The sequence below is a fragment of the Geospiza fortis genome, unplaced genomic scaffold, assembly GCF_000277835.1.
Source record: "Geospiza fortis unplaced genomic scaffold, GeoFor_1.0 scaffold5, whole genome shotgun sequence".
In the NCBI taxonomy this organism is placed as follows: Eukaryota; Metazoa; Chordata; class Aves; order Passeriformes; family Thraupidae; genus Geospiza; species Geospiza fortis.
The window spans coordinates 1,795,161-1,805,663 of record NW_005054421.1 but is presented as its reverse complement, the minus strand read 5'-3'; positions in this window follow the sequence as shown (position 1 = coordinate 1,805,663).

Here is a 10,503-nt window from a genome sequence, read left to right as displayed (position 1 = left end):
AGAAGAACCATTCTCATCTAACTTAAACAAGAGAAACCCATTTGTTTCAGCACCAGGGTTCTTCAAAGACGGCTTGAACTACTTTTTTTACCCCTCCACTATAATGGCAGTGATGTGTTTTTTCACTCCTCTCTCACGCTGTAAAGATTGAAGCATTTTTGCTCAAATTTAAATTAGAAAAAAAGAAATCTCATCTGGATGAAAACCAGAGCTTGCAAAGTTTCCATGGAGGGTGCTGAACCTCTCTCCCCAGCAGTGGGCTTATCTGAGATTATCTACTTGAGGAGTGTGCCAAGATTTCCATCCTGGAACAGGACCCTTCTCGGAGGGTTTTGCATAAGAAGGGATGGAAGGATCCCCTGCACAGTGAATTTGGTGAGGAGGATGCACTCAGGGTCCCAGGGGAGGGAGAACAGCTCCATTCCAGCCTGGAGCTGAGCAGAGATGAAGCAATGATTGCAGAGAGGTTCAGAGGAGCCACCAGATGTGCAGGCAATAGCCAGGGCTGGAGAAGGGGGAGAAGAGGAGTTTGCACAGCTCGGGGGCAGGACTCAGCCCTGGCTACAAGGACGTGATGGCAGCAACTCCAGCTGCTCTGGAGAGGCCTGACTGGGCCATTTCCAGAGACATCCTTCCCCCCAGGCTTGTGCCTCTTGCAGTGGTGACAGTGATTCCCCAAAGGCAGCATCAGCTGCACCCTCTGTATCCCTGTCCTGGCTGTGGACCTCAGGAAATCAATGTAACCCTTGAGAAAAGGCTCAGATAAAGAGGTGGTGGAAGAAAAATAGTCTGAGCTGATGAAAACCCCATCTCATGGGGGAGAGAGAAGGGGGGAAAATTGTGGTATTTTTCTACAAAGGATTTGTAGCAAGTAGGAGAAATGGAGCTCTGGTGAATTTCTCTGGTTCCCCTCATTAAGGAGGGAAGGCAACACACTGAATTTGCCATTAAAATAGTAGTAAGAATAATAATAAGAGGAACCACACCCCCTAAATTCTCCTATTTACAAATAAAATAAAATATAAAATCGAGAGGTAGTTTCCATTTCACATGTGGTGTGGTTTAAATCCTGGGAGCAAGGTGGCCCCTGAGATCCAACCTGTTGGAGCAGAGCCCTGCTGTGTTCAAAGGCAAGGGCAAACCCTTGAATTTGCTTTCAGACTTGGGCTGGGGCTGCTGAGGTTTTCTCTGAGGTTTTCTGAAGCCCTGAGCAAGTTGGGGAAGATCTCTTTTCAGGACCAAACAGTCTGTGGGAAAAATCCACCAGTAGAATTGCATGGAGGGAGCAGTTTGGGATGTGAGGCAGATGCTCGCTGGATTGTTTCGTGGCTTACACAGAAAGTCTGCAATCTTTGGGGCTTCAGATAAAACCTGGAGGACAAAGGTTCTCCTCTGTAAAGTCAGATTCCCCAAATGAGGCCGATTTCAGCAGTTGATCTTCATTTACCACTCCCAAACCAGATGAAAAATTGCAGACTGAATGTGACCACGTGTACTTCGGAGGGGTTTCTACTTGCTGGTGCACAGGTGTTGCTCCAGGCAGGACACAGATGAATAAATACACTGCTGAATAAATAATCCTGCTTTTCTGAGCTGGACAGTCCATGCTGGACTCAGAGTTAAGGCTGGCTTGTTCTCAGAACTCAGGATATCTGCCTGTCCTCCCCAGCTCATCTTCAGTTTCTCTGTTGGTGAGTGCATTGCTACACTGAGCACGTGGACAGGGACTGCAGAGCCTTTTCTCCTGCTAGGAGAGGGGTCTGGAAACAATTACAAGCTGCTCATGCTTAATCACTGGGGTAAATCTTAAATGCCTGGCTTAATATTTTGCAGGACTGAAGATGGCATCTGAATTTTTGTGGTGTGCAGGTTACCCAGCAGAGCACACAGGCTTTGACAGTTCTATTCTGTGCGTGTTGTGGGGGTCTTGAGAACTCCCCAGCTTCTTGAAATTTAGGTACAATTTCAAAGGAAAACTAAAATGCAAAGAAGGGCAAAAAACCCCTGAAGTTTGTGCAAATTGTCAGCTCAGCCATGTTCTTATGAGCCTTTGCTGAACCTGACCATTTATACCTCGAACTGCACAAGAAGAGAGTATTAAATGAGTTGAAAAATAAAAAATTAAGTCCCCTGTGAAAACGAAGGCAACAAAGATAACTCACAAATCTGGGCTGAAGTCAGTCAATGACAAGAGAAAACAATAGGAGTCTTCCTTTACTTCCCTAAATATTGAAATGTTTCACTCCAGCATTTTCAGGCTGAAGCAGTTTGCTTTATTGAACATTATTTCGTTTGACACTTTCTTTTTTCTTTTCATTTTCAATAGACCTAAATTTAAAAGGAAAAGGGTTGTGGTTTTTTACATTGACTTTTTAAAAAGATGGAATAATCTCCAAGCAAACCAGGAGATTTTGTTACTGGTCAAGCAAAATGTTTTTGGTTGACCCAAAATGAATCGAGCTTTCCTCATCGCATTAAGTCTTTCCTCTTAGTTCAGCTCCAAAACCAGAATCTTCCACCACTAGAAGAAACCAGCCACCCTTGTTTTCACCTTCCTGCTGCAGCAGTCAGGGATCTAATTTTGGTTGCTCGTGTTTCAATCTTTATTCCCCTCTGGATGTGTTGCAGGCTGAGCTCTGTGATATCAGAGTTTGCAGCCAGGGTGTGGCACAGATCTCTCTCCAGCTATCTCAGATACCTCACCAAAGAGCTGCTAAGCCTCCCTGGCCAGCAGCCTGCCTGTCTGCAGGCTTTATAGCTCTGCTTCAAACCCTGCCAGTGACACCAACACTTGGAAATCCTCATTAGTTCGTGGCCCTGTGGGTGTCAGCTGGTGTGCAGCCATGGCATTGTTCAAAAACTAAACTAAACACTCTCTTCTGCAAAAAGTGCTGGGAAAAAAAAAGCTTCTACACAAATATTGTGAAAGGCAGCAGCCAACTGATGGGGAAACTTTCCAATGCCATGGCAAGGAGTTACCCAGTGAAGCCCTGGTGAGATCCAAGCACAGCAATCCTTTGAAAACCTTCTCGCAGATCCAGCCTTGGCACAGAGCAGCTCACTGAGAGCATCTATAAACACGTGGGGTTTTATATCTTCTTTCTGTGTGCTCGTTACACAGACAAAGCATCGACATTTTGTGAACTTTATTGCAGGAAAGACACAATGTTTCCTCTTAAAGACTTCCAAATTGTAGCAGGAATTATCTGCAGAGTGGCTGAGGCTGCAGGTGGAGGCAGGAGCTGGGGGGGCACAGCCCCTCCAGACATGGGCAGTGTTGGGAAGGATGAAAGTTTGACAAGAAAGTCTCACAGATATGTGTGCTTAGCAGAAAGATTTTTGAATGTAAAATCTGAAGAAGGAATAGAGATGGAAGCAAGTTTTGATATAGAAGAAAAGAATTGCTGAGCCAGTCTCACTGGATAACCAAGGAGGCAAAGGGTGTGTTAGTTAGAAGGGGTTTTTATGGCTTAGAGGAAAACAAGAAGATGTTTTTACCAAGCAGAAAGATAGCACAGGCAAACAAGCCTGCCAATGTTGCAAGTAGAAAAAAGGTCTCAGGATTTTCCACTGCAAGAAAACTGAAAAACAACTTCTAGCTTAAACTGTAATGTACTAACTTTGAGTGATTGGAGAACAGTAACATGAATATGGTAATTATAGCAGTTATGATAGGCTATAGATAAAAGTTAAGGTATAGAGTGGTTCTGCTGTATTAAGATGCTCAGCAAAGAAAAGTCTATAATGCATTGTAACCAAAAGAAAAGTCTATAATGCATTGTAACCTAAACTAAGGGTCTGCAGGGCTGCCTGCAGCTGGAGCTGGCAGGCAGAGTTGGTTCAGGGTGACACTGGAGGGCTGCACACACAATTTGCTGGGCTGTCTCTGGGCAGGGCTGAGGATATCCTGGCTGGCCTGGGCTCCCCTCACCTCTCCTTGTGGCTGCAGGGCAGCACCAGGCAGCAGAGGGATGGAGAGGTCCTGACCCTGCACATCTGCCTGCTGCAGCTGAAGTGGTTGCGGGATGGCGAGGAGAAGCAAACTGGTGCATGTCCTGCAGCTTGCTGGTCTCCAAATGGGTTCCTTGGTTCTTCTGCCTTGTATTTCTTCTTTGTATTTGTGTTGCAGAGACACTGAGTGAGGTGGCTGTGCTCTGAACAAGGCTTCATGGAGAGTGCCTTGCTGCAAGGATACAGGAGAAGTGAGGGCTCGTTTGCACACAGGAGAGGTGGTGTCACCCGTCCTCCTTTGGCACTGAACACTGCTGTCCCTCCAGCCAGGGGGGCTGAGGAGAGCCAAAGCAGCCTGCAGGGATTGATACACCACCAGCAGCACTTGTGGGGCTCTTTGTGGGAATGCAGCAGGATGGGAGCAGCATCCCCCACCACTCCCTGAGGGTCAGCAGCATTTCCCTGCAGAAGGGAGTTGTGTAAGCCCAATGTGGTGTGTTGCAGAGCTGGGAGAGGTGAGAGGACAACATCCTCCTTGTGCAGCAGGAGGGAGAGACATGAAGTGGCCAACACATCCCTGGCTGGGCTCTCACATCAGGGCTGACTGCACGTGATGGTAATAAAGTGATTTTCACATCATATAATACCCTGCTGCAAATGTATCTTACAAGCACTGCTGCCTCTTGGGTTTGGCAGCCATCTGTCCTTCTGTCTCGCCCTGAGAACACAAGACTCACTCTTTCAGAGGTGAAACTTGTCTTTTTCACAGGCTTTTTCAGGAGCTGCAGGGCTGACTGGCACCCAGAGTGATCCAGCTGCTGGTGCCCATGTGAGTGCCCATGGGGAGGGGGTGGGGCTGGGACAGCAGTGGGAATGGTGTGGGAAGCACCACAGCCACAGGAACAAGGCTGGCAGAGGTGGCAGGAGCTGGCCAGCACTCAGACCATAAAGGATGCACAAAGCAATGTCCAAAGTTGCAGAGCAGCCTGACCCCTGAGTCTGTGGATCCCCATCTCCTGTGGAACCTGCCTGGGGATCCACACACCTGAAATCTCCAAACCCTGCATCTCCCTCTGCCAGGGCTTTACTGACCTTGCCCAGAAGATGTTTATTTTTAAAAATACCTGAATGGAGATTCTGTGGTGGTCTTCAGTCAATTCTCTCCACATTTTGCTGCCCTAATTCCTCATTTCTAACCTGAGTCTCACTTTCTTCTTCACCTCTATCCTCCACAGCCCCTGAAAACACATCACCCTGTATCTTTACAGCTGTGCTTTATATATTTAAAGACGATTATCATGTCCTCTCCCCCACACTTCTCTCCCATCCAGACTAAACAAGCACAGTTCATTCTCTGGAGCGTGTAACAACAAGAAGTTTGTTTGATGAATACTCAATTTGTTTAGCACAGCGGCTCTAATCACTCAAGTTATGCCAAAGATAACAAACCTTCAGCAAATTTCTCTTCAAATCTTTAGTTTTATCAACTGTTTTGACAGCTAGATTATAATTTTTACACAAAGGGTTAGAATGAAAGCAATTGTTTTCTAGTTTTTCTGTATCAAGATTTGAATTATGACTTTTACATTAGGCAAGGCGATTAAATGCTTTCTAGAACTGTCATGAAATATTAAACTTGGGGTTATAAAAAGTATTCTTTTAATGATTTGTAGTATCTTTTAAAAGGAATTAGCTGCAACAATATTTCTTAAGCTATATAAAAATATATATCAGTAATTGCTCATTTCCACTTGGTTTACTGTTCAGCTCCAGTTGTGCCAGCCAAAATGGTAAGTTAATAATCTCCAAGATATTTCTGGTAGTAATGAATTTTATTTTGTTTTCCCAGCTTTTTTTATGGTGCTTTTAATTAGCCAGGGTTTAATCATGTTTAGGTTTTCTTTTACACAAATATTTTAAGATGAGGAATTATTACACAATATGTTTGTCTGTATGGAAAATTTATCTTAAATACTCACAGTGAAGAAAGAAAGATTCAAAAAATGTCAGTAGGAATTAAAAAAAAATTATATTGCATGCTGAGCTTCCTTCCAGTTCAGATTTTAGTTTTTGAAAGCTGAACTTATCTTAAGGTAAAAGCTCAAAAGTTGAGACATGAAAACAGAGGGTGGGGGCCTGAAAAGCTGAGATGTTTTGAGGCTCAGTTTCAAAGCAAACACATCACTGTAATGAGAAGTGTCCTGCCAAAACAGCCAGCTCTGCCCGGGATGCAGAGAGGAGCAGGTTCAGCCCTGCAGTCCCTGTGGGACCATCTCCCCCCACTTTGGCTGCTGACAGCCCAGAGTGCCCTTGGGAAGTTTGCCTCTTCCCCAGAAAATGCCTACAGACCCACAAATCAAGAGATGTTGAAAACCTTTGGTTTATCTTGTTTAAAAAACGGGGAGTTTTCTGACACTTTTTTTTTTCCACTCAGTAGCTCTTTAGATAAGTGGATTTTGGTTTTCCTCTATGAAATTCTTACAAACCAAAAGATTGCCTTGGTCCCAGAAATGACAGTGCTGACTTAATCCCACTTACCAGGCAGTTAAGGGAACAGAAACTGAGGAGAAGGAATAATGCTGTAGTTTTTAATTCAGTCTTCTGCTAAGAAATTAAATTGTTTATCTCAGGCTTTGAAGCCTGAGATGGTCCAGCAGAAAATCAATAAAATAAATTTTCATGGATCTCAAAAGTGATTTTAAAGGACAAATTAAATCCTGAGTTATTATCAAAACAAAAGACTTGCTCCTAGCTCACATAGTGCCATAGCTTATCTGGACATGGTGGTTCTTCCTAAGCCAGCCTGTGTTATTATCTGGGAAAGGATGGGGTAGTGTTGACATGGATACAGTTTGACAGATTTTTTTTTTTTTCTGTTGTTAGAAAAAGGGCTAAATTGATTTAGGAATTTTTGGCTCTGTTATTTTCAGGATGTTTTTTCCCTAGGTCTCTTGAATTGTATGCCAGAGTCCTTGGAAGCTCGTGCTAGGGTCTGAAATGCAAGCAGAAAGGAAACCCTCCTTCCCTATGCGAGCCTTTCCCTGTCTCACATCAGGCTCAGTCCTTTACTGGGAAAATGTTGCTTTGTGTGTTTCCGTGGCAGCGTGCAGAGCAGTGCAAAAATGAACTTTTAAATATACATCTAACCCAGGGAGCCCTTTGACAGAAGATCTGATTTGCCTCCTAAAAACCCCACAAGTTTTCAGCATGAACCGATGCAAATTGATGTTATGCCCTGGTACAAATTGCTCCTGTCCTGGGTTGAAATGTCATCTGAGGTCTGACCCTGAGCTCTGACCTGGGCAGCCCAATTTGCCAGCCCATGATGACATTTCCACGTTGATTTGGGAGCTGCACAAGAAAAGATGTTTTTGTGATCTGTTGGCTGCTCCTACTCAGCAGACTCCAGGGCAATTAGGCCAAGAGAAAACGGATGCAGCAGTCGTGGAGGTCTCCAGGCCTGCTCGTGAGAGAGCAGCTCTTGAAGCACAAAAAGATTCAGGACTCAAATCCAGCCCCAGATGTAAGAGGAAGGTTTGTGAGGGTATCTAACGTGGGGAAAAGATTTCTATTTTCTCCTCATCTTGCCTCCTCCAGCCTTTGCCTGGAAAACACTTCATTCCTAGGTGGCAAATGTTCCGTGCCCTGTTCTGCTCACAGGACTTTAATCAGCCACAGAACATGGCCAGCCTCTGTTTTCTGAGCCTGCTGTTGGTAAATGCTCCATGAAATGACTTCACAATTGTTGCTGGAGCAAGCTGGCCCAATGGCTGGCAATTAAACCCTGGGCTGATGGAAACTGTTAGCAGGGATTGCTGCCTTGCCCATAGCGTCAGAGTTAACAACTCCAAACTCTTTTTACTTTTTTCCATAAAACACGTGGGAGCTTTGTGGCTGGAATATCTGCAGCAATAAAGTGGATATGGTGCTTTGCTTTTGTGTGTAGTGCTAAAACTTGCAAGAAGAAAGAACAGCTGAGGTTCAAGATGAGATCTGGTGTTTGTACTTGGTGAAGTACATTCAGTCGGTGTCTCTGGGTTTGGTACAGCCCAAACCCCAGTTTGCTGTGATTTAGGCACCAGATTTAGACTCATGGTTCTTATATAGTCATCTCAAAGGGAATTAGGTGCCTACACCTCGTTGTAAGCCAACACTGTTCCATTGTAAAATTCAAGCTGACACCTGGTTCTGCCATCTGGACTCCCTGGAGTTTGAGAGCGTTTTAGTCACGGTTGTGTTATGGTTAAACTGTAATGTACTAGCTTTTAGTGATTGGAGAACAGTAACATGAATATGGTAATTATAGTAGTTAGGATGGGCTATGGATAAAAGTTAAGGTATAGATTGGTTCTGCTGTATGAAGATGCTCAGTAAAGAAAAGTCTATAATGCATTGTAACCCAAACTAAGGGTCTGCAGGGCTGCCTGCAGCTGGAGCTGACAGCTGTGGGCACAGCTCTGTCACCCACCACCCTGGGCTGCTGTGACACCTTGGATGGAATAAACTGCATTTTGAAGAGCTGCCTGGAGTCCAGCATCCCTCATTTTGGCTCTTACAATCAGCTCATTGTGATTTCAGCTCTTAGCTTGCTAGGCGCTGCAGGGAGAGAGAGGAGAAGGCTGTGTGAGGTTCCACAGCAATGTCTTTACTGAATCTTCTACAGAGGTTCCCAAGGACAGCTCTTCTACCAGAAACAGGCCAAAAGAGCCCTTTATGTAGGTTACAGGGGTTTTGGGAATTGTCCAATAGCCAGGGTTAAAGGAAAGTGACCTACAGTCTTACAGAGAGATAAGCAGAGGTCCGAAGGTGGAAGAGAGGCGCTTCTAAGGTCCAGCCATCATGACGTGGCATTTCCTATCTTTGGCTGCTGACCACCTTGCAGGCTCTGGGCCTGCTACACCCCAAGGCACTCAAATCCCACCACAAACACTTTACAGCCAGCTCAGGGAGCATTCCCCTGCGAGCAGCGTTCATGGGACACGTTAGTCACGGGAGCTGCTGGAAGCACAGAGTCCTGCACGGCCCTGGAGGAGTCCTGGATCTGCTCAGGGAGGCAAGCAGGGCTTGGGAGCTTGACTAATCCCTCCCAGACTGGAAGCTGGGCAGGGATGTGGAGCTGAAAACATCCCTGTTTATGCCCATTATGGGTGATTTAAGCCCCCAGGCCCCTGGGCTGCTGCAGCTAAGCCGGGGGTTCGTGCCCTTGTGCTGTGTCCCTGTGGGAGGTGAACTCATCCATAGCCACAGGAGTCTGGGATGGGCAGGAAAATGCTTCTTTTCATGGATACTGAGGGTAATGCTGTAAGGTGTGGGCTCTTTTCAGCTTATACCTAAGGGTGAAAGCGAGTGCGTGCGCTCTTGTGCACAATGCTCAAAGCAGATTGTTAGGAAAATTAACCCACAAACACCAGACGAGTCCTTTGGCTTTATTGGAATAAAGGGAGAGGCCATGGGGCATTCCCCTGGGATCTCTCCAATTTTTTGAGCATGCAGCCTCCTTTTTATCCCAATTTCCCAGCCACATTTCCCTTCTCTCTTTCCCCATTTCTGAGGTACTTGAGGAGTTCAGATTTCCCAAAACACCTGATACCAAAGATTCCCCTCCAATGTATAACCCTCCCTTTTCATTTTTAATTCTTATGGAATTTAGGGGTTTTTCTTCCCCATTGTTTCTTTCATCTTCCAATGTCTAATTTCATTTATCAGCAAACCTAAAGTTTATTTGTAAAAGCAAATGTCTTTTTCCATTCATCAATCAGTGGAATCCTTCCCATTGTTTCTTTTATCTCTCAGTGCTGCTTTTATCTACCACAGCTTGTTTGTAAAGATAAGACAAATCCTCTCAAGATCATAAAAAACACCAGTATGGACAAAATTGTATTTTCCCCTGATGGCCTCCCAGTGCTTATAGAAAAAGGAGGAGAGTGACTTTTTAAATGGGCAGATTGTGATGGGACAAGAGGGAATGGTTTTAAACTAAAAGGGAAGAGATTGAGTTTAGATATTAGGAAGTTCTTCCCTGTGAAGGGGTGAAGCACTGCCCAGAGAAGCTGTGGCTGCTCCATCCCTGGAAATGTTCAAGATGAGGTTGGACAGGGCTTGGAGCAGCCTGGTCTAGTGGAAGATGTCCCTGCCCATCACAGGGGTTTGCAACTGGTTGTACTTTGAAGTCCCTTCCAGCCCAAAGCATCCAGGGATTCCCTGATTTCCTCACAGTGTGATTTTCTCACAGTGTTGTCACTGTAACTTACTAGACACGCTGGAGCAGGATCTCACCTGCTTACAACTACTTAATTACGAATCAGAAATTGCATGGGTGTACTGCGTTCTTCCTTGAAGTTTGTTTGCTTTTTCCAGGAGCGACTGCCCCTCTCCATTTCAGCCTCATTAGCCGGGACCCACTGAGTCCTGTTCGCTCAGAATCTTTTCCAACCTAATTGACTCTGTGATTCTTTACGGCACTGGGTTCTCAGGAGCCGCGGGACGTGCCCGCTATGGCAGCTTTTCTCAGAGCACGGCCGACCTCCCTCCCCCTACTATCTCCCCTCACGC